The following is a 25593-nucleotide window of genomic DNA, read 5'->3' as shown; positions in this document are numbered from 1 at the left end:
GCGGAGGCATGCTTAGCGTGACCATGTGATTTTTTTATAGCAGCACGTCATGAAATAATGCCAAATATACGTCCAAATGTTCCACACACAGACATACATTGAAGAAATTCAAGTGTTTATATAACCACTTGTTTGCACTTGTGCAATGATGCAAACATGAACTTGAGCATTAGGAACACCAGAATCAATAAGCTGGTATGAAGTGCTGGTGCTAGTGAGGATGGTAGCCCTGGACGCTGCTGCATAAATCAACTTCAGTGCATGGCACCTAGCAACAATTGACGTCAACCCGATATCACAGCTGCATCATAGGAGTACATATGTAATGTTTATAAAGCTCGATTGCCACCACTGCAACCACTATTAACGTTTCATGACCATATTAAGGTATTAAGCTATTTGAAAAGTAGGTCCGAGATCTGGCGTGGCTTTGTTGTAGAATGTGCTTGAGTGCCGCGCAGAATGCTTGGGTTCGATTCCTGATGGGACTGCGACATTTATTCTTTGCATTCGTCGGGTCAGCGCAGCCGATGTAAGGCTTTTTAGATGCGAAGCATCTCTGACTCACGCGTTTAACGCCGTACGTACGTCCGTGCGAACGCACCGCAGCGCGTTTCTCTCGCCGCAGGTATTGGAGCACTGCCAAGTAGGTCAAGTCGCAGCTGCGCGTTGACGTCTCACCCGCAGCAGCTGCCGGCTCCTCCACCCGCTCATAACACACCTCTCCCACTTCACCCTCTCCACCACTCGCAACGCTCGACCGCACGTCGAGTGGAAACACTTTTTTAGCTCGTTATCTGCGATGAAACTTACACGAAACCCAACCCGCCTCCTATGTCTTTGCGTTTCAAACAAACGTTTACTCGAGTAAACATTACACCGAGTTCGCTTCCAGCCGTTCTTCCAGCACCCGCGTCGACGCCCGTTTCAACTGGGTCAACGACGTGAGCACCACTGCTGCTTCGCATCCCAGCAGGGTTCTCTTCGGGGAAATGGTTCATAATTTCTCAATGCTCACGCATCAAAATGTTCCACGTGTGTTCTCGTCATTCCTGGGTAGATGCAAAAAATGAAGTGTCAATTACTTGGGGCACATAGCCACCCGCGGGTATGTGTCACTGTTCAGCAGAAAGCATTTGACGACGCGTGTAACAGGATTGTGACCTTATTCATGTCTTCACCGGCACGTCGTATTCGTCAATTTATGGAAGTCTCCCATACTAATTTTGGTTCACGCCAAGTTAAGGAGCTGATCACGAGAGCACCCAGGCGTGAGCGGCTAGATAGATAGATAGATAGATAGATAGATAGATAGATAGATAGATAGATAGATAGATAGATAGATAGATAGATAGATAGACAGACAGACAGACAGACAGACAGACAGACAGACAGACAGACAGACAGACAGACAGACAGACAGACAGGACAGGACAGGACAGACAGACAGGACAGACAGACAGACAGACAGACAGACAGACAGACAGACAGACAGACAGACAGACAGACAGACAGACAGACAGACAGACAGACAGACAGACAGACAGACAGACAGACAGACAGACAGACAGACAGACAGACAGACAGACAGACAGACAGACAGACAGACAGACAGACAGACAGACAGACAGACAGACAGACAGACAGACAGACAGACAGACAGACAGACAGACAGACAGACAGACAGACAGACAGACAGACAGACAGACAGACAGACAGACAGACAGACAGACAGACAGACAGACAGACAGACAGATAGATAGATAGATAGATAGATAGATAGATAGATAGATAGATAGATAGATAGATAGATAGATAGAAGAAATGCTTCGCCTGTAATATCTTTACTCACATTTGTAAAACAGCAACGGTAAAATAAATATGAATTACTTTTCTTAGGTTTAACCAATCACAAGAAGGCTGTTTGTGTGTGACGCCTTTTTGTTGATAATCTGCATGCTGTGAAAGAGCTTTTCGTATTGCTCTTCACATGTGCGTTAATTCGTTCCATTTATGCACTTGGAACTGCATGCATGCTTTCATGACGCGAGGACGTGCGTTGCTGTTACATGCAGCATTCAGTATTTTTTTTGTCGAGCTTCACAATAGGACATGACACAGCGCTTATAAAGCACTGCGCATTGCGCCATGTCCACTTATACTCTATGAATGAGTCTTGGCGCTGTCAGCCACAATGATTCTTCACATCCATTTGCTGGTGCGCAAAGTTTAAACACAGTGAAAGGTCAATATATATATATATATATATATATATATATATATATATATATATATATATATATATCATGCGTGCACACGCGCGTTTTAATGTCGGGTACCCCTAGCTGCCTGTAGCACGCGCACGCTATCGCGTTTCTTTGAACTCACCGCCGCACCTGTGGAGAATACAAAAGAACGCATGGGCTCATGTACGCAAGCCACTTGGAGCCGCCGCACTGAAACTCTGTATTGGTAGCCTGTTTCGCTCCTGCAAGGGCTCTGTGCCGCAAGGAAAACATAAAGGTGCAAACGTCCTTCGGCTAGCTCATACCTCGAATTTTCAGTGACACATTTTCAGTGTCTGTAGATTGTCGTCTACACAACCTGCTTCAATATTTTTATACTGTTTTCACACTTTGTGGCCACCAGGATTGCCACCTTTTCTTAAACAAAAAACAGGCCCTTCAACGAGGGAAAGAAGGAGGGCCGAGGATACCTGGAGAATAATGTCCAACAATAGACACCATGTCAGGTCTTTGGCATACAAAGCCATTTCAAAATAATATTGCTTTCTTTGAGTCAAATAAACCTGATATAAACGCATAAATGGCTCACTGAGCTAACCTACTAGTTAAATCGCTGGCATAAAATATCTATGGTTACAATAATGCTTTGTTTCCCTCATTTAAAAAAGAAAAATTGGGGGACCCTTAAGCTTTGATTTTGAGAATTGAGCACGATAACGATACCCTGGTTCTAGTGCGTACTTCAAGCACATGGTGCATAAAATCTTTTCCAACTTGGTATGCACTCACTATGTGGTCTGAAGGAAAGTGTGCAGCAAAATGTGTGCATTTTGTTATGGCTGGCAACCTTTTAACTATGAAGTCCTCAAGATAATCACATGTTCTGATGCCTGATTACAGTGCACGCTTGTATCAAGAAATATTACTGTGATATTACATATTGAATTGTGAAGGCAGTATACAGGATACTACATGTGTTTGCAAAGCCTAACATTATTTTCACTGCATTTTCAAGCAGATGAAGTTATTTTCCTTAATTTCCAAGCAGATGTGTGGCTGTGCGGTAGAACGCCTGCTTGCCATGCAAACGGCCTGGGCTTGATCCTCCCGCAAACTGGGAAATTTTTTATTACTTATTTTATTTGCATCTTTCTTGATTTTTCTGGTTGCTCACAAGGTTCATCACTCACAATCAACGATGCCCACGAGATTTTCAAAACTATCGCGTTAAAACTGGCATAAAAGGGTAACAATGTATGACTGATTGAATAAGCTTTTACAGCTTATGCCAAATCACATTGGTGTAATGTTGAAATCCCTAGGTCCATTGTTAGACTACCAAATATCATGGTTTTCACTTTTATGTCTGTTTAGGGGTACAGCAATTAACTGGCCAGGAAGTGTAAATAGATCTTTCTTTATTTGGAAACATGCAGGAATATGATAAAGTCAAGCTCCCTTTCCCTTGAGTAATTTGAGTTGTATATGTATTTTGAAATGGTGTTTGAAAATCGCGGCAGCTGTGTCATTACACCGCTTCGTGGCAAAAGCTTAGTATCGAGTTCTGGAGAATTTATGCACGTTGCCTGCTGCAGCTCAGTTAATCTGGCTTAAAATTATATAGTATATATATTGCACTCTCACTTTCAATTTTGCTTATTATGCAATTTAACTTACCCTTCGTGAATTCATCGATATTTTTCACATAATAACAAAAATTTGCAGAACTTCATGCATAAAAATAGTGTGACACAATCTTCACTAAAATATGGCCATCAGTTTATGAGAAAAAAGTGGGACGCATGTGGCTCATCGACCCATGAAGCATTTTTGAATAAGTGGGGCAACACATGTCAAATTGTCTCATAAGGGCACTAAGCTGTAATTCTGCTGCCAAATTTCTTGCCCAAAAAAGCCCAATGGAAGCTGTACAGAGGAACACTCTTAAAACTGTGGGAGAAAAATTGCAGTGAACCTTAATTTCAGATTTTCTACACAATTCTGCGCCTCTGCCTGTGGCATTGAGTCTAGCGGCTCTGTCCCAAGGTCTTCACATACACGTACCCTTTCAGCTTGTGTCTGTCTTGTCGCTGGTGGCGATAATATTGAAACTCGTCGAAAACAAGGAGAAAACAGCAGGCATAGATGAGTGCACTCATTCATATGAAAGTAAAGAAAAAGGAGAATATTGCTTTTCATTCACATTTAACGAAGCTGTGTCTATGCATGTCTTGTCTTGTATCTGCAATGAATAAGGGTGAACATCTCAGTTAAGCCTGCATTTTCGCAAATAATTAAAATTGTGGTAATGAATCATGGCAAGCCACTTTGACGTGGTGTCAATGCACTGAATGCTGTAAGTGTGTTAACAAATGCTGCATCATATTCGTGAACTCTATTCAGGTGTGACATACTTGCTTTTCTAATATATCTTGCATGATTTGATGATCTTGAAAATTCGTGTTCTCTTTGGCTTCCTGGTTGTATGAAGCAGCAATTTTGCCATATTTTTCCTTTGGCACGAAATTTTAGCAACAGTGTCTTAGCCACAGCTTTTGGTCTCATTGCCTCTCCTCATAATGATAAAAAATATCAAAGAATGTGCTGTTTTGTGGCATCCATCAAATATGAAAAAACAGATTATGCATGTATGCTATGTTGTTAGGCTATGCAAGGAACTGCTTCATTTTTCCACAAGTGCACTTCCACAATGATTTTAGGCAGATTTAATTTTTGCAATTTAGAAAGAAAATCTATAGTTGCATGATAAAATTCTTTAAAAAATCTGAACAGAAGAATACCATAAATTTGAAACTTTAGCTACCTAATACGCAATATGACACCGGCTTAAAAAAAATATTAACAGAATAAAAGATTTTAAACTCAACGTATCACTGATACCATGCATTGTAAATGTGCAATATATAGTTTCTCAGTTTCCTTAATGTTTCTGGTACACCACAACTGGAAGGCATTGTGCTGATGGCAATGTAAAGTGGCAGAGAAAGTTTTACTGAGAAAAAAGTAGGATGCATTCATCCTATTAACCATCAAAAGGTTAAGAAATTGATGCTCAGTAGTGGAGTTTCCTCCACAGCAACAAAAAACCTGCATTGAACCACAGTGCATGCACACACCATCTCTCCAGCACTTTGCTCATGCACTTTGTCATGGCAGAATTTGGTACCAATGCAGTGAACAGCTGTAGGCCACTCTTTTCAACATGTGTTGCATATAAGACTCCATCAGCAACAACGATTGGTGAAAACTGTTTCATTGCCTTTTTTGTGTTGCCAATGCGTGATTAGACATTCTGAATTACGAGCTTTTCAGTGACATAAAAGAAATGTACATTAAAAAAATTGATTGGCCGTAGGAAATAATCAGGCCCTCGAAATCCACAGAACCGTTAAGAAAAGGTAAGTATTCATTGGTACAAGCACATTCCTGGAGCTGAGTAGCCAGCTGCGCTACACAACTTCTCAAGTCTTTTTTCTTTTAATGTGCCAGGGCGGATGCTGTGTATCATACTGTTGCACAAGTTTTCTTTTATTTTGGTGTACTTAACATTTTAAAACATTAGTAAACTTTTAAAACATATACAGTTTTGCAAATCATGACTGTTGAATCGAACACAACGAAATTAAATTTGGAGTGTTAAATCACTTAATATTTGTAGAGATCGAATCACACTTGTCTAAAACACCCAGCCGACCGCTCCAGTTGCTGTTTTCTGCAGAAATATGTTAATGCCGACGCCTTATGAATATCTAACATGGCATACGGCGTGGTAGGCCTTTGTGCGATAATTTAAGCGTGAACAGAAGCATGTAGCTAAGGTGACGTAGAAGCCGTCACTAACAAGAGCCATGCGCTCCGCTGCTCTGGACAAGTGTGATTCCACCTGTACAGCTGCAGTGTTGGCATTTTTTTGGTGCATGAAATTCTCCATGTTCACTTTACATCTGGTCTATTATATAAAAACATTGAAATAAAAAGAATAACAAATAAAACCTTCTAGGTCTGAGTGAGAATAAAAGCCAAGCTGCTTGTGTGGCAAGCAGGCATTCTACCACAAAGCCACGTGCCTGCTCAAAAATAATTTTCATGCTTTACAAATACACGCGTCTAGTATACACGCTTCACAATACAATATGTAATATCGCAGTATTTCATGGTACAAATGTGCATTGCCACTGGCCATCAGAACGTGAGATTATCATAATGACTTCGTTGTTTAAAGCAGCCACAAAAAACAAAAGGCACAAATGCTACTGGAGTATTCTCTTAGGACCATGTACTGGGTGCATATCAAGTTTAAAAACATTTCATGCGCATAGTTGCTCATGATTTAAAGCATACTACACAGTACCTGTATTGCGTGGTCTATCCTGTGTCCCATCTCTGCGCTCTTCGAAGTAACTATGTGTACGTATCGTATCAAGAAGCTCGCTTAGCCACCATTTAGAAATCTATTACGCAGACCGCAACTATATGCGAAACCCTTACTAGCACAAGCCACTTTAAACATTGATTACGTAGTAATAATCTGCAGTACAAACTTTTCAAGTAATGTTACCCTGCAAAAAGTATGCACTAGGTGGTTGGAGTATGCACTAGGGATAGGATATCACTGTTGTGTTCTACTCAAACCTTGAGGGTCCCCTAATTTTTTTCACCAAACAATTGTAAGATTCATAAATAGTAATGTTCCACAAGCATGGTATTGTAAATAATCACCCTTTTGGCCTATACTGGAAGAGTGGAGGGGGTGTTGTTAGGAGTGAATTTACAGGCTGTTAAGAGAGTATGGAAAATTTGACAGATTGTTGTGTAAGTATGCAAGCATTAGGGCATGTCAGTTCATATTAAATACCTGAAAAAGATCACAGGCAGGGGTCCTGATAGGACTCTTGAAAGCATTTCATCCTAGGAAAGAAATGATGTGTCATTGACACATCTGTTGAAACTTGAAAGGTCAGAAAAGTATTTCAAGCGTAGGTATGTGACGTTTCTTGACAATACATGACTGTGACATTGCACACTTCCATACTGCACACGTGTCTGTTTCCTAACATACTTGCTAGCAAAGCCACAACAGGGTGTTTATTAATTCGAATTTTTTCAAATTTAGTGATTTTTCCAGGTTTTTCACATAGATTAAAAGCAAACTCCATGACCATAATGTCTTCTTGGAAAATGTGCGGTGGAAAGAACACCTCAGCAGTAAAAAAATAAAATAAGAGGCACTCATATAAAACAAATGAACACATTTTATACACACACTCATAATGTTGTGAGTGTATGTGGTAATTATGAAAAAATGTGTGTATCTGGTCAAAACAAAACTTGTGACCCAGGCACTGAGGAAGTTGGCTGTTTGGTTTTTGGAACAACCAGAACACAACCACACAAATAAAATCAACTGCAGCTGCAAGTTTGAAGGAGCCTGCGATAGTCCAACAGTGCAGCCAATGCTGCTAGGAAACGTAAAGGTGGCGCTATCTCGCGGCATTTGTATAAAACAAGGATGCAACAGCCCGGCCAGTTGGCTTACTGGAGCACATTCCAGTTCATTATAATGGCTATAGCCTGCAGGCCATTTAGGATTGGATTAGATTACCTTGATTTATTTACTAATGATTTACTAATGATTTGCATCCCCGTCTCATTTGTACATGTCTAAAATATACTTTTCAGCAAAAAGGAGTACTTACGTATTTTATGCGACCTTGTCTTGACAACGACTAACAACAATGTCGCAACAACGAAACTGTACAGCAAAATTTAATTTATCCTTTCTTTCACTCTCTTTTTTTTTTACACAATGCACACATGCTTGTTGGTGTTTTATTTCTCTGGGTTCTGACGCGTGGAGCACAATGAAAGTACTCAAACACCTGCAATAAAAGCTGCGGTAGCGTTTGAAGTGCTGATGTTTGAATATGGGGTGGAAAAAAGGAATCTGTCAGACCGCAACTGCTTCCCCGATTCCATAGGTAAATAAAAGATGCAGAATCATGATTTAGGCAAATTGGTGAGTGTTCACCATAGAATATTTTACAAAGGAACGGGTTAGAAGCAGTCAGAGAGCGTAACAGCGCAGATTTCACAACTGAAATTTATTTGGAAAAGGAAAGAACATATATAGAAAATATTGACTCATCAGAAATATGCACATGTACACATGTGTTACAACACAGAATGATTCATGTCTTCTCTAAGACCTTATGTTCTTCATCTAGACGAGTGTTATATGAAATACTTATGCACTTGTTGTTAGATCTAATGAAAATGCTTCGGCTACTTCACACATGTGCTAATCAACATGTCAATATCTGATATTTGTTTTCTACAAGTGGGGCACACACAGGGCTGGGTAGTATCGCAATAGTATTTAAGAGATACTTCTGAGTGTCTGTATTGCTGTATCGAGGCACTTTTAAAAAATGTATTTGTATCTCAGTAGTGAAATACTTTTACGGTGTATCGCATGTATCGTGATACTATCCAGGACACGGGTATCTTGTTACTTTTGTTTTTCGTAAATGAGCTGAGACGTGTTTACAATGGGGAAAAAAATTTCTGCTGTGACCTTGGCAGTCCACGGCAAGATATGCACCCACCATTTATACATTTCTGCTGAGGGCGAAACTGACTCCTACTTTCTTGAAAGCGAGCTAGTTGCTTTGCTACCCGCATCGCATGATGTGTTTGAATGATGGCCTGCTTCAGCGAGACAACAATGTTACACTGCTATATTGAATTCCAGCACAGATATTTTCATTGTGAGGAGTATTGTATACTGCACAATGGGTGCCATTTTCAAAAAGTATTTCCTCATGCCAATTGAACGAGTAGTGTTTGTTTTTCTCGTTTTTTTTTCCACTTTTCTTTTGCAGCGCCCATTTGAAAAACTGGAGCTTATTGCGGAAGCCACAAACCACCCAAAGAGAATTTGGTGCCGTGTGCCATCTACGATACTTCTTTCTGCAGAGCATTTCTGAAAAACGCCAGCATGGCCAAACAGCGATTCGAAAGAGGTCTTTTTGAGTTTTCTTTCGCATTCCTTGTTTTGTCCGTTCTTAATTCTTTCTGCCTTTTCTAAGATGTTTCTAGAAAACACTAAAACTTCAACTGGAAGTTCGTTTGTTTATGGTTCCAGCACTTCGCTTGAACTATGCTCCTTCTAGCATAACTAATAGTGTTGCTGTTGAGTTCCGGATTTCAGTGTACAATGCGTGTGACTGATGCTCTCATATGGCATAGTTTTTTATTGCAACTGATATCTGTAAATATGTGGTTATTAACAATTATGTGCAGTGTAAGCATCCTTTGTAATGCCTTAATGACACTCGGAGAATGGCGAAAATACAATAAATCAATTTCATTTGCAAGTTTCAATGTGCTGCACATTTTAAATATTATGCTGCACATAACAAATGTTTGTATGGAGTATAACTATCCCCGACATAGACAAAAGTATTTTAGTATATGTATTCTGGAATACTTTTTTGTCTTTTTGCAAACGTATCTCTGAAATATCCTGTCACATGAATTACAAATTTATCTCAGTATCTGTATTTTATGCTTCCAAACCACGCATTTCGATATCTGCTTTCCAGAATACTTTTTCGGGCATCTCTGCCCAGCCCTGAGCACACATCTACATGGCCTACAACGAGCTGCCAAATTAGATGTGATTTTAGCATCTGATAGCATTAGCCCATGCTCTCTTAAGCACACGTTTATGTAATGCCCCATTTCACCTAAATATTCGCAGCTGCAAGACAGTGGAATCCCATAAACCACGCCAGTAGTGCAAGGAGCATATCTGTGGACATGACTGGAGACACATTTGTTTCCTTTCCCTGGCTGCTGACACAATGCTCTATCCACCAAAGTACACATATTATGCACTTTATTACGTGCTGAGAATGACATGTTTATGCAATAACGAGCACCAACATTTTTCAAACCATGTTCTATCCTGTGTATGTATGGGATAACTGCCTGCTTCTTTTTCTTGCTAATTTCTAGTGCACTAGAATCACAATGATAAAACTTCTCGATCTTTGAAATAAGTTTTTCCGACAAGGAGCAAATCACGTCACTCGGAAAGCCAGAATTTGCAAGGCGAGCAACTTGTGCATCAAATGCATGCGCCATAAGGTGCTCGCGTAACTTCTGAAGAGCGGCACCCAGCACAGTTGACGCAATGGCTCCCTGTATGGTTTTGAGTGGCCAGAATTAAAATTTAGAATTGGCTTTATGAATCTAGGTTGGTATTGCTATATATGTGATCTTTGACGAAAGCCTGTCTTAAATCAAGAAATTGTAGCTCATCAATTTTTTGAAACTCCAAAGTGAAACGCCGACATTTCGTTTTCCTTAACATCTTTCTTTATATTAGCAACCAGTAAAGAGCAATTGTTAATGTCCAGTAGAACTAAGAAGTCATGGACATATCAAACAGCGTGTGATGATAACCAATTCAAATGCTTTTGCAGCTGCCCGTCTACATACCCAAGAAAGATATAACTAATTACAGGTATATTCATGATTCAATGCAGATACCAGATTTTTGGACAAAATTATTTCCCTTCCAAGACACAACGGTAGAATTTAGGTGGCCTGCATGAGCTCTAAAAACGACGCAATAGAGATGCCACACTGGCACTGAAACAACAACTCATCATTATCTTCTCTCATGCACTGCTTTATACACTTCAAATCTTCACATTGGGGCAAACAATAATATAAATCTTTTACGTCTATACCGAATGCATTACGGCACAAAGAAGGTTGTTCACTTAGTGATAAGATAATAGATTCTGAGTTAGAAATTCTTAGCGGATCACAAGTTTTCAAACGCTCCGAATTTCTTTGAATATACTCTGAAACATTTATTTACCAAGTGTCTTTTTCTGAAACAACAGCTCTTAGTGGCAACATGAATCTTCACTGAAATAAAAACTGATAGTTTTTGCCTTTTTGCTTTTTTCACACTTGCCGCTACATGTTCCTGATTAAGCGTTAGTAACAGGGCATAAACTTATTCGTTCAGTCACCCGCTATGTGCATCAACACTTTTTTTTATTAATATATACCCTAAAGGCCCATTCAGGCATTACGCAGGGCGTTTTAGTTATACAATAAATTTGCAAATTAGAACATTGCCATTATAAAATTAAAGTGGTAAACAATGTAAAATACAGTTCCATAGACAAAGATGCAAAAGGAAAAAAAAAAAATTGTGACAGGAATGAAAACTCAATAAGAAAGACACAGCTATAGTGCAAAAAAATATATATACAGAAAATTGCCATGAAAAAAATTGCCCCCTATCTGCATATTTGACCAAAAATGTCGTCGAAAGACTATTGTATTTCGCCTGAAAAGAGTGAATAGACAGAAATATTTATTTGATGTTTTGCACGAGAAAACTGGTGAATGGGATCCTGGAGGTGTTGCGTGAGACATGAGCGCCATCTGGCGGTAATTTCAGAAAACGAAAGGATGGCCTTTGTTATAGCGAGCACGCAGCACGCAGCATGCGTGCAATCTTGGAGGCCATATTTTGTAGATTTCAAGACAGGTAGCAGCACAGTATCGTCTTAGCAAAGCATAGGAGACTCGCCTTTCCATGCGAAGCATCGCATTGTCAGCTGCAGTGCTTAGAATTACTTATTTATACCTTTTCTAGTATAAATAAACACAGTGCACAATATCGACGTGTTGATATTGTGCCTCAAATATGTTAAATATTTGATTTTTATTGACAATCGTACAAGTATGAACGCAGAAACTTGAGCAATACTGGTGGATGCTATGGATGTGGTCGTACTTGAGCCTTTTTGCTGACAGACCGAAATTTTTGCATTGGAGTATCCCAAGCAAGACTATCATCTTTAAGGAGAAAATATATTTACAATGAAAGAAGAGTAAAAATAAGCACATACATGCACTTACAAACTCACACAGATAGGTAAGTCATATGTCCAAGAAAATATTGAATTGGTTTACAAAGGTGGCACGATCAATGAATCAAGGGATGTCGCTTGGCAGTGTGTTCCAGTGATGTGTGCTTCGAAGTAATGGTGAGTGTTGATACATAACTGTGCGTGCCAAAAAAGGGTGTATTTTGAATTGGTGATCAATATGTTTCAAAATCTTATGAGGTGTGTTTGTACAAGTTTCATGAAGGCACATTTACTATGATAAAATGTACGAAAATGCAACGACAGTCTACGTTTTTCAAGAAGGGGTAATGAAAGTGAGTGCGTAATATCTGTAGTGCTGCAGTTGCGAGAATACCACTTGGTGATAAATCCTGCTGCTTCATTTTATTTTAATTCTAGTTAATCGATGAGATATGATTGATGTGGGTTCTAGATGATGGATGCATATTCTATCTTTGAACGGACAAGTGTAGTGTATGCTAGCATTTTAGAGGTATAGTTCACCAAGTAAAGGTTTCTTTTAATAAATCCAAGTGCTTTTGACACCTCACTAGTTATGATATCGATGCGCTTATTCTAAGGCAGGTCAGAAGATAAGTGAATTCCAAGATACTTAAATAGGGATACTTTTTCAATGGGGAGAGCTTGAATTTCATATTGACTCATTTTTGTTTTATATGCTTTTGTAAACGTCATGGCCTTCGTTTTGGAAGTGTTAATTTGCCATGGTGACACCAAAATGTGAGTTTATTAGGGTCCAACTATAATGACTCGTTAGCTTGGGTACTGTCAATTTTTTTATAAATGATGTAGTTGTATGTAAATAATTCGATAGTAGATGACAAACCATGTCCAATGTCGTTGATGTAAATCAGAAACAAAACTGGTCCCATGATTGATCCCTGGGGTACACCAGACTTTGCATGTGAAAGTGAAGATGCATGTCCATCCACATAAATTGATTGGCTGCAGTTGCTCAGAAAATGATTTATTCAGCTTTTTTCCAAACCTGTGGCTACCTTATCATTATACATAGAGCCATCTAGAGTTGAAAAGAAGCCTTCCTTGTCAGCAACCAAAACATGCAACTTAGCTTCCAGATGCGTCTCAGACAGCATGAACACCGTTGTGAGGAGTGACCAGGCTATGTACAACAAAGGCAAGCTGAAAAAGCCAGTAGGCTTTTTTTTGTGAAGCTAAGTTGCGTGTTTTTGTTACCTTCATGCTACCTTCATTTACATACTCTTCTATGAACATAATGATAAAAAATACTCATGGATTTAATAACACCATCTCAAGGAAATGAAATGAGAAGAGAGTGTGCTACTCTTGAAATATCTGCAATAAGTGCATAGCGGAGGACGTTTGCAGTTGCATCGCCAATAATAATAATAATAGCAATAATATTATACAAGGCAAGACATAGCCCAGCAAACCTCATGTGATGGCAGTTCTAACCTAAGCACCAAACTAAAAGGCCTTCAAGCCAAGCCGAATTTGTGGCCACGACAAATATGCACAAATTTACCGATGTGAGAAATGCTGTGCTTGGAAAGCCAGATATGATATGTGATATGTAGAAGGAACATCAAAATAGTGCATGTACCAACATGGAAGCTAAGGAATGCTTTAGTCAATGGAAAGAATAAGCTGCGGAGCGAAGTTTCTGTAGTCTTCTTTACACTGTAGTCTGCCACGAGTGTGACAACATGTCAGTCTATGAGACCTGTGATTTCAATGAAAGAGTTAAACAACACAACAGTTCAAAATGAAGTCACCAAATCATGGGTGGCCTTGGATGCCCTCGCTGAACATGCAGAATATACAGGCTTTCAAATTGACTGGTCAAGCAACCGTGTTCTGGTCGAAGAAAACAAGCTTGCATCATGCCAGCACCTGGAATCCCTGCACATTCACACAGCTGCACATATACTCAATAAGATTTATGGAACGCTGACCATATACTTTTGGTGCTTACATCACGCACCTAGTCATACTTAAATACGATGTACCTTTCTTATGGCTGTCATTAAGAACGATATCAGGTGCCCAAACATCAGTAAATTTTGTGTTAATTTTGTCGGTGTATTCTTTTGTTTGTACAATAAGAAGAAACAGTTATGCATTGTCTTTTTTTAGGCCTCTTCTAGCTGTTCACGGTAGTTGCAGTCGAAGGAGTGACTTTTTGAGTATTGATCAAGGGTAATGCTTATTTTTGTGATGGTGGCACAGACTGCCACCAGTTTCCATGAATTAGCCAGGTTTTACCAAAGTTCCTACAGTTTTCCAGCAAGGCCCCAATTCCCCGACTTTCCCAGGTTGGTAGACACCCTGCACAAACAAAGATAGATGGCAGTTAACTCGCGTCCTGTTCCCTGTCTTATGCAAGTGTCATTCTGCACATTATTACCTTAGAAGTACTTGTTGCTGGGCAGGTTGGTATAACATTATTAGGGAAAATTCTAGACGATGCGAATGTGTGGTGCAGTGTAAATATTTTCTGTAGTTCAGCTGCGACCGATGCTCTTTTTCTGTGCCTTATCATTTTTCCAGTGGTGCTTAGGCACCAATAATTTTCCCCCTTAGCTTAATTACCTCCCTGAAGCTATGCATCATCTTGCCCATTAACAACCATTGTTAAACTATTGTATGTGGCATTGTTGATGCAAAATGATCTCAGAGTATATGCTAAAGCTCCTGCAGGATCACCGGCTGAATGTGACAACCAGTTCACCATTTAGAGGACCCGAAGTATTGACATTTTCAATATATCTGTTCGCACAGTGCTTCATTGGAGTCATGCAAGCTTAAAATATGGTGCTCCCACAGAAAAATTTTTCTTCCTGTGCTGTGACCAACGGGAAAACTATGTAGATAATAATGAAAAGAGATCACAACTAGGTTGAGCTGTGTGATTTCTGCCTCACTAAACATGTAATAAATGAATGCAAGTGTGCTTATATCACCATGATATTGCCAGTTTATTACTACATTTGATATGAATCTCTGCTCGCTCCACCATGGTGTTCCTAAGGGTGTACACAGTCTTACCTCTGAGACAGCATTGCCAGAACTAATTTCACTCACAATCTTGAACAGGTGTGCAACAAGCATGCGCCAGTGCAGAGAACACAAGAGAAGTGGTCACTGCTTGCATGTTCAAGGTCGTATGCACGCACACCGGACTATGATTTTGCAGTGTCTTACATATTGAGTGGAGTATACATCGTGATGGCTGGAGCAGTCTCTGTGGTCACCAGCTATACTGTCACAATGTGAATATTGTTGCTTGAGACAACTGTTTAGGACAAAAAAGGGCACCGTAGAAAAAAATATTTTTAGGCTAATGTAAGGGCTTGTGGTGAGGAGACTCTCAAAAGGTATATCGTGTGTCATCTTGCAATAGAGAAGCAACATTTATACCTAGATTATGTTAGTAGGAGTCTGCTAAACATTGGCCATACAAGCTTGTGGCTAGAGAAGGATGATGTCCAGAAGATGCCCTCCTGAAGTGTTAACCTGCACCGTCCTCCCTTGCCCTTCTTGGTGCACTGGAATTTTTGCCCTATAGGTACTAATTCCTTTAGTGGGTACTCTTGAAGGGCTTCTGAATAAGCTCACTCTTACCACCTGCTTTACCCAAGGGCAAATCCTACTGTTGGAACTTGTTTGCTTGGCAGAAATTTTTAACAGGAAAAGAAGCTTCACTCGTTAGACAAATAAAGCTACAGCATTGCAAGATTACTATGATGTTATGTACACAGACCTCCCACATACAACTCACTAAAATGTCACCAATTACCTCTATGGTGAGCCTGATTATGCCTTAAGACAGCTTGTAAGTTTTTTGATCCTATACTTTTTAATCAGTACATGAACCTTGAAAAAACAAGATCGTCACGTGCAGTGCATAAAACCAGTGCTTATGAAGTGCAATGATGCCATCGGAAGCATCAGCAAAAGTAAATTCACCCTGCTGGAAAGCAAATTGTGCGTGAAGCCTGTAAATGTACTGTTAACAAAGTCTTCTCGACAACTTCATTATGTCTATTTCTGCAATTTGCATAATCCTATTTGATACATACCTTGCTGTTCACCCTATAATTATTGACCTATGAGGTGTTACTCATATGACCATGCTCATTTAACATACCTGCAAGCCTCAGAGCTAACATAATAAAATTGAAGACTTTAATAAATTAATGCTCTCTGCTACTCACCCCTTCAAAAAAATATTTTTAGCATCCCCTTCAAACCTGTTTTTTTAAAGACTCAACAGGCACAGTGACGTGACTCATGAAAGGCATATCCGGAGCTTGTGGTGCAACTAAAATCTTTTTGGAGCAGCATAAAAGCTGCCTGAAGCTTTTAAGCTAGAGCTGTTGGACCACATGTTACAAAGAACTAGTTCATGAACATATGCATGCATGTTCACTTGGACTTCTGCTCAACATAAACGTAGGCTTTTTTGCAGACATCCCTAATTTATATAAAGCTACCTAGCGCTTTCCGGGAATTCACATGGCATTTGTAAATGACTCTGGCTATTTATGCATTGTATTTACTTTCCAAAAAAAAAAGAGTCTGATTATATTAATGCTTTTATTAGTATAACCTAATCGTTCAATCTGTGGAGAAGTGGTTGCTGTCATCGTTTATGTACAGAATTGTTAGGTCCCTGATTAATGAGCACTTCATAAAAAAAGGGTTTTGTAACTGGTCCTTACTGCCAATTATTTATTATGGCTCGACAAAATTTAGAGTTATGGGGGAGTAAGTAGTTACACTTGGCAAACTGTTTGACATGTACAGTCGTCGAGGTCGAGAAGCCCAGCCGAGACATACCGGAATAGTGGAACACCCTGCTTTCTAGGAGAAGTAGAAGTGATTGTACAGCATGCGGTACTGCTGATAAAATTTGCCCACTGTATGGACTTAAAACTTGACCACCTTGTACGAAATATTTTGAAAGTAAAGTGTAACAAATAGGACCACAAATAAAAAAAAATAACTAAGTGGTCAGTTCTATATGCAGGTACTAAATTACTGTATTTTAATACAGTAAAGCAAGACTGTAGTCCAAGCACAACTAGCTCATTATTACTTTTATCTGACAGTAACCACAACAGTTAGAAACTATTTGGCTGAAGTCACGTGGTAACTTTTGTAGTATAAGTGGGTTCAGATTGTTTAGAAAGTTGGTGCCCAGCAACGTTTTCAGCTACATTGCACGTTCATGTCCACTGTGATAACATCTTCAAATCGCAGGGGTAACGTATGGATTTCAAGCGTATGCCATATACTTGCTCCCTGAGAGAACACAACAACGAAGAGTGCACACATGCTTGACACAAATAATGAAATTTATGAAAAAGATGTAGCAGGTTTTGTCTCTTGGTGCAGATCCCTGCAGGCACTTACCTAATTCCCACCCCATTTTGCCAACAAGCAGCCCATGTAAAACGTTCGAACATGCGCTATTATGTCGGGTCATAACCAGTTTCCTCTAACCACCTTGCACTTAGTTCTGGCACGACATCCGTTTCAAAGATCTATTTCTTGCAAACTGTGTGAGTAATTGTAGACCATACTTCAACAGTTATTTTTGTGCTTACTCGATAGGAAAACATGAGCTACAAATTTTTTAAGTTTCTAAAATATGAATGGTAATTGAATTGTGAACGGTAATCTACACCCAGCCTTAGCATATATTTCCTTTATAATCATTTTTAATTTGAGGCATGGCACAAATTTTGAAGTACGACTGAAGCCTCTCATATGCATGTTTCGTTTATTTGAAGGTGCCATTTAACAATCTTGAATTAATCCTGCAATGAACTAACATCTGAATGCCTTGCAAATTGCCTGCCACAAAATATATTTTACTAGGTAAATTGTTCTGTGCTTGTTACACAAGCTGAAGATGATGACAATACTGACTGCCGCATCGTCACTGATGAGGCAGGGGATAGCGCGTGTACAATTTAGGTGCACACACGAGGCCCAATGTCAGTGCTACATTTCCAATTTAAACACGAGCGCGCGCAATATGTATGCTTTACCGCAATACACAGCGTGCACTTCACCGCAAGGCACGACTGCCTTGCGGCACTGTTTAATTTTAAGAAGACGCTTAAGGTGGCAATTTCGAGCGAATATTTATAGTGCTCCCAGCATATCTTCAACTTTATTTCTTTTTTTTCTTTGTATACACCCACAAGAAAAGACATAGCTTAGAAAACCGATTATCGTAATCGGCGACAACATATTTAAGCCACTTGGAAAATAGCGTCGTGTGAACGCCTGGTGATATTCCATCGCCTCCAACTTGTGCATTTCGTATCTGTCTCACGCATTTACGCAAGAAGAAGCTTCAATGAAAGTTTTGGCGCAAGCATACACTTCACCGAAGCGACACATCGATCCTTACGCTACACACGCACTTACCAGACATACACGTACGGCATACATCCACAAATAGCATAACACACGGTGTTCATGATCGGGCAAGTCGTTACCACATTGCTTATAGACAGTATTACAGAACGAGACCACGTATCTATGCGCAGAGGCGGTCCTCGCGAATGCACAAGGCTCCCGGCCAAGCAAAGACCACGGATAAATAACCACCGCACGGTAAAGATCTTCACAAGTTAGTGAGGAACCTTAGACCTTTCGTTCCCACCACCTAAACGTCCCAAAAAAAATGTCCAACACGGCGATTCTGTCGCCGTCTATTCATACGTTTTCAGCCAAGTCAAGCCGGTTTTAAGCGGCTATTGGGTGAACCGAACGCTTTTGCCTCGAAAAGGTTCGTGCCACCCGGTGGCAGCAAACGCGGCCAAAAAAAGCCAATAATATATACGAGACTAGTGCTACTGAGGAGTAGCTGGTACCAGTACAGCCAGCTGGAAGTTTGCTGGGACCACAAGCAGGTCAGTAGGCAATGTACTGGTCCCAGTAAAGAACCAGTAGACACCCTGCTGGAACCAGCAGAAAACCAATGGGCACACTGCTGGAACCAGTAAAACCAGCAAAAAACCAGCAGTCTAACTGCCGGTTCCATCAAAAACCAGCAACTCCCGGCAGAGAACCAGCAGAAAATTTTCATCTGGGATGGTATTTCAACCACGTCATTGACTTACCCGACTGGACGACCATCCAGCACCAGCTGCGACATCTTTTTGGGACACTGGCCATTCGTTCCGCCGTCGTGAAGAGGACCCTCGATACTCGCTGACTACATCCTGGCAAATCATGCACTTCCTACATTGAGGATGTCCTTTCACTGTGCTGGCGTGTCAATTCATCTATGCCAGAATTGGACAAAGTATGCCACATCTTGAAAGGCATTGGACCTGTTGCTTGTAATGCCCTCGCTGCGCAAAATCCAGCTACTATCGCTGACGTCATCGCGACATACCAGCGCCTTGATTCACTGGACACCGTTTGTCTCCAACCGGACATTGGCGACCACCACTCCATGTCCCATGGCCATCTGCGTGACCTCATCTAGGACATTGTACGAGAAGAATTGCGGTCTGTGGGCTTCACACTTCCTTCACCGCGTTCAACACAGTCTTCGGGAGTTCCTTTGCGTGACCTCATTAGGGATATATTTACATCCCTGACCGGCCCTGATCTCATACGACCACCTGTTCCTCGCCCCATATCAACCTACGCTCAAGTCGCTGCCATGCCTCCGAGCAACGTACACGTGCCATTGCCGCAACCATCCTACGGGTCGGTTGCTGCCGCTCCCCCGGTCAACTACTGTTCGATGCCGCCTGACCCTTCTTGGGCCCACCTGAGCGCGCTATCTCCAGGTGCCCCTAACGCCTTCTACTCCCCACCCTGGCACTTGTCCTGCCCTGTCTGCTATTATTGCAGCTATCGCGGCCACATATCTCGTTTCTGCCAAAAGCACCAGCAAGATGAGCGTCGGGGTTACGACGTGCGTGAACGGGATTGGTCTACCGGGGCCTCTTATCAAGGTCAGTGTTATTCGTCTCCTCCGCACCAATCTCCATCTCCACCGGCATCGAATGCACTGCGGAATGGCCGAAACACGAGACGCCGCTCGCCTTCGCACTTCCGCCGTTCCTCTTGTCCACTTCGGCCCACCTCATTCTCCTCTAGTAGTCATGCGGAAAACTAAATGATGCAGTTTGTGGAGGAGAAACTGCATGTGAAATTGGAACTGAAATTCCTCCATCAGGCCCGTGTAACATGGTTCCTGTGGAAGTGGAAGGAGTGTGTGTCAATGATCTGGTGGACATGGGTGCAGCATTTTCTGTTATGCGTGTTGATTTAGGCCAACGTACGAAGAAAGTAATGACCGATTAAGATGGACCCACGTTGATTGCTGCCCAGGGGGCATACCATTCGCCCTTCCGCTTTCTGTTCAGCCTGCGTTTTTATTGATGGTACCTGCCATCACATTCAGTTCGCCGTCCTGGCTGACTGTTCTCACCGATTAATTTTAGCATGGGACTTTCTTTCATCTGCCTCTGCAGCGATTCGCTGTGGCTGACACGTCATCCACCTTACCGACGCGGACTGCACGCTCAACGACGACACCCAGAGGCCACTTCGTTGGACAGCTGCGGAGAATACCGAATTACCGCCAGGTCAAGAGCAAATTGTAACTATTACCTCCAAAGACATCGACAATGGCGACGTCTTGGTCTCACCATCATTGAGTTGCGTCGGCAAAGGCACCGTTCTCGCTTCCAGTGTAGTTAGTTTTCTAAACGGTTCCGCACTTGTCACTGCCGTGAATACAAAATCTGAAAACATTCTACTTCCTCAGAACACCATGGTGGCCTGTGTGACCGATTCCAAGCCTGCGTGCGTCGTGCCACTTCATACCGTCTTCTCTAACGACCACCCTAGTGAAAAGCGAGCCTGCATCTTCTTCCACATTTGCTGCAGCCATTAGCGACGACTTGACACCTTCACAAACGCAACAACTGCTTGCTTTGTTAAAGAAGCACGCAAGTTCTCTTGATGTTTACTCCTCGACATTGTGCCGCACTACTACTACAGCGCATGGAATCCACACAGTCAGAACATCTGTTGTACGCCGCCGGCCCTACCGCATGTCTCCTGCTGAGAGAAAAATTATACAAGGAAACGTAGCTGACATGCTCAAACGAGAGGTCATTCGCCCCTCATCTAGCCCTTGGTCGTCGGCTGTGGTTCTGGTTCGTAAGAAGGATGGCTCAGTGCACTTTTGCGTTCATTACAGGGCGCTCAACAAGATAACTCGCAAGGGTATGTACCCAATGCCTTGCATTGACGACGCCCTTGATTTTCTACAAGGCGCGAAATACTTTTTCAGCCTCGGCCTGCGCTCCAGATATGGGCAAATTTCTATGCACAAAGAGGATAAAGAGAAAACGGCATTTGCACCCCCCTACGGGCTATACGAATTCAACGTTATGCCTTTCAGGCTGTGCAACGCGCCCGCTACTTTTGAGTGCATGATTGATACAGTGCTGCGTGGCCTCAAATGGAAGACGTGTCTCTGCTACTTGGACGACACTAATATTTTTTCGACGTTTCCTCAACGCCTGCAACGTTTGCATGACAATCTGACGTGCCTTACCGCCACTGGTCTCCAACTCAACACCAAAAAATGCCATTTCGCCACAAAAGCTATCAAGAGAATCAAAAGATGGGCTAGTTGGATATGCATGGATAAAAGGAAAGCGCTTGTCCTCTCTTCCTTTCTGTTTATTCGTGCGTTGAACTGACAATTATACCAATTAAGCTATCAAGGTTTTGGGCCACGTCGTGACCAAAGACAGAATTCGGCCGGATCCGGACAGAATTGCTGCGGTACTTCGCTCTCCGTGTGCCGTAAGGCCGAAGGAGTTGCGGAGTTTTCTTGGTCTTGCCTCCTATTTTCGCCGTTTTATACAGAACTTCGCACCAATAGCGGCTACACTGCACCAGCTTCTTGCTTCCGACGTGCCCTTTCTGTAGTCGGAAGAATGTCAAACGGCATTCGACCTGTTAAAATGTGCCCTCACGTCTGAACCTGTACTCCGCCACTTCGATGAGTCCGCACCGACCATCCTACATACGGACGCTAGCGGCCACGGTATAGGTGCCGTTCTGCTCCATTGCAACACCTCTTCACAAGAGAGAGTAGTTGCATATGCCAGTAGAGTGCCAACCGCGACCGAGAAGAACTATACCCTAATTGAGCAGGAGTGCTTGGCGGTGGTCTGGTCAGTGCAAAAGTTCCGTCTCTATTTCCACGGCCGTCATTTCACAATCGTTACGGACCACCACGCCTTATGCTGGCTTTCTAAGCTGAAGAACTTGTCTGGACGCTTGGGTCGGTGGATTCTACGTTTAGAGGAGTATGACTTCGATGTCATTTACAAGTCAGGTAGAAAACACCAAGACACCTGCGCCTTTTCGCGCGGCCCACTACCAAATACCCAGCTCAGCATCGGTCAAAGTTCGGCCATCACTTCTACTGAAGCGCCCGCCTCAATAGACCAGCTATTCTCAGACGACAAGCACACATTTCACTCCTGCCAGTTGTCTGGTTCGTACTGTAGGCGTATTATGAACCAGCTCTCAGGAGCTTTCCGTCCACCTAAAGCACCGCATCGTCGTCAACTCTTGCAATTTAAGCTGGAGAATGGAGTTCTATACCGTCACATCTACCACCCTTATGGTCAACGCTGCGTTCCTATGCTACTACGCTATCTTCGACTTGACGTGCTTAAAGCCTTCCACGACGACTTGACTGCCGGACATCTTGGTATTACAAAAACTCACGACCGCATTCCCAGTCGCTTCTACTGGCCTGGTTTTTCTACTAGCATCGCGCGCTACGTCGGTTCCTGTGTCCCGTGCCAGCGTCGTAAAATCTAGACAACTGCACCGGCCGGGCCTCTGCAGCCAATTACGTGCCCCACAATGCCATTTGGGGTTGTAGGTATCGACCTTTACGGCCCTCTTCCCGTCACATCTACGGGCAAACGATGGATAGTGACCGCCGTAGACCACTTGACACGCTACGCGGAGACAACGTATCAACTGCCTCTGCTTCGGAAGTTGCCAACTTCGTTTTGCACGCCATCATTCTGCGCCATGGCGCCCCTGTTACGGTATATTGCTGAGTGACCATGAAAAGGTGTTCCTGTCAGAAGTGCTAAATGAAGTTTTGCGCGCCTCTGGAATAAAGCGCAAGACAGATGTGGGATTTTTTTCTGCGATTCGGCGTGCGGTGCGATGATGCGACTGCCGGAGTGGTGACGTTTCGTGACGCATCATCGCGTCGCACCACCGCATAGCCGGTGCGGCGAGCATCAAACCGGCCAGATATTTTCGTCACAGCATCGCACCGCCGCATGACAGCAGCCAATCACAACGCGAGCAGACGAGTAACGTCATGCCGCTAGTGGCGCCATCTCCCTGCAGCCGCTCGCATCACCCGTGATCCAGGCCAGTTCAAGTATTTCTATGGAGTCGTGCGAGTGTTGCTTTGCTGGCATCGCCGACTGCGACGGCGTGACAAACATGTTGAACATTTTTCTGGTGACGTGATATCATAACGGATTGAATAAAGGGATGTTTGAAGTGCGCCAGTTCTGTACGACAACGCCAGTTTTGAAACCGTTAGCGAGACCGGAGATTGTGAGCAGTGATATAAGGTCATTCCGCACTTAAACCCGGCTACCAGCGTTTCTGCGCTGGCTCGCTTCGCTTCCACCTTTGCTCTTCACATCAATGGCATCGAGAAAGTAATAGCGTGTGCAAACACATTACAACCGAGTGCAAAACTTAATAGTGTTGTCAAAAACAAGCGCTCGATGACGAGCTCGCGTGTGAACGGCGTAGGCGACTACTGGCGCCCGCCATGCTAGGCCTACCTGTCGAAGTCGTGAATAATCAGCTGTTACCGCTGTTGCGACATGCTTGTCATTCACAAGGACGTTTTATTCATTATTTTTTACGGAACGAAGCATAGCTGTGCAGTGCTGTTTGTTTTGAGCTTCATTACTAGGATACAAAGTCGTTTGACCGCGCATGCCGAGGCGCCGCATGGGGGTGAAGCCAGCCGCTGATAGCTCCTTCGCCTCCGTGAGTCCCAAAACGTCGTCTGTGGCACGCCGCACCATGCGACACCGCACGCCGCATCGCACAGAAAATCGCACGTCTGTCTCGTGCTTAACACACAAAATAGCTTCAAGCTACCATGCACCTCAGACCAGTCGTCTCACTGAGAAGTTTCACCGTACTCTTGCTGATATGATATGATATGATACATAAGTCCAGATGAAAAAAAACTGGGATACTCTTCTACCATTCCTCACCTTTGCCTACAACACGGTCGTTCAGCGCACCACCGGTTATTCGCCGTTCTACCTCGTTTATGAATGTTTCCCTACTTTCTTCCTCGACGTTTCTTTTTTCAACAGTGACGTCAACTCATTTCCGTCTTCTAGCGAGGAATACATTTCAAGACTAGCTCGGTGTCGCGATCGTGCTCACATAAACACGGAAGCACGACAGCAAGATCGGAAAGTCACTTATGATGCATCCCATCGCCTTGTATTCTTCCGACCTGGGGACGAGGTGTTCCTATTCACACCTCTTTGTACACCTGATCAGTGTGACAAGTTTCAGCCACACTTCATTGGGCCTTACATAGTTATCAAACAGATGTCGCCCGTTAATTATCGCATGACTCTACTTGTCGTCCCAACAGGCCGCTGTCACCGCACCACACAGATCATGCACGTGCCTCGCGTGAAGCCTTTCAGGCGATGTTCTCTGTCACATTGACTTGCTACGGCCAGGTTGGCCACTTTGATGTGGGGGAAATCAGTGTGGGCACTTGTTATGTGCTTATTCTCATATATGTATTATCATAATCATCATCATCCGTCTGGGTCCCTGTCCTCATCTTCACTGGGTGTCACCACAATCATCATCGGGTGTGTATGTTCGGTCTCAGACTGCCCGTTCGCTGCTGAGCCCTTGGGTTGAATAAACGCTGTCTCAACCCAGACGTCATAATATATATATATATATATATATATATTATATAATATATCATATAATATATATATATGATATATATATATATAATATATATATTAGCCAGGTCCCTGACGAAGGCCGGACCCCGGCCGAAACGTAGGAGCAATAAAAGTTTTCGCACGTTTGTCCGCTCAAGCCAATTTCTATATATATATATATATATATATATATATATATATATATATATATATATATATATATATATATATATATATATATATATAATTTTCTCTTGCTTGTGAGAAGTAAGCCAGGAGGAAATTGTTGAGAAAGAGTGACAACTGGAGACCATGCTTGTTTTTTCTGAATGACTC

At 42.4% G+C, this 25593-nt stretch overlaps 1 long non-coding RNA gene across 4 annotated transcripts in view; it reads left to right on the top strand.

Moving 5' to 3' along the window:
- The window catches only part of LOC142814745 (uncharacterized), a 43301-nt gene that overhangs the window by 5435 nt on the left and 12273 nt on the right, over positions 1–25593 (top strand). For 3 of the 4 annotated variants that reach the window (XR_012895070.1, XR_012895069.1, XR_012895068.1), the window contains exon 2: positions 9149–9289. This is a non-coding gene — a long non-coding RNA (uncharacterized LOC142814745). Of the gene's footprint in view, positions 1–9148; positions 9290–10029; positions 11238–25593 lie in introns of those variants that run through there. The other variant, XR_012895066.1, reaches the window with a different exon arrangement.

This window comes from Rhipicephalus microplus, chromosome 4 (genome assembly GCF_043290135.1).
Source record: "Rhipicephalus microplus isolate Deutch F79 chromosome 4, USDA_Rmic, whole genome shotgun sequence".
NCBI classification, from domain to species: domain Eukaryota; kingdom Metazoa; phylum Arthropoda; class Arachnida; order Ixodida; family Ixodidae; genus Rhipicephalus; species Rhipicephalus microplus.
The sequence above is the reverse complement of the archived record's forward strand: the minus strand, read 5'-3'. Positions and strand labels throughout refer to the sequence as shown.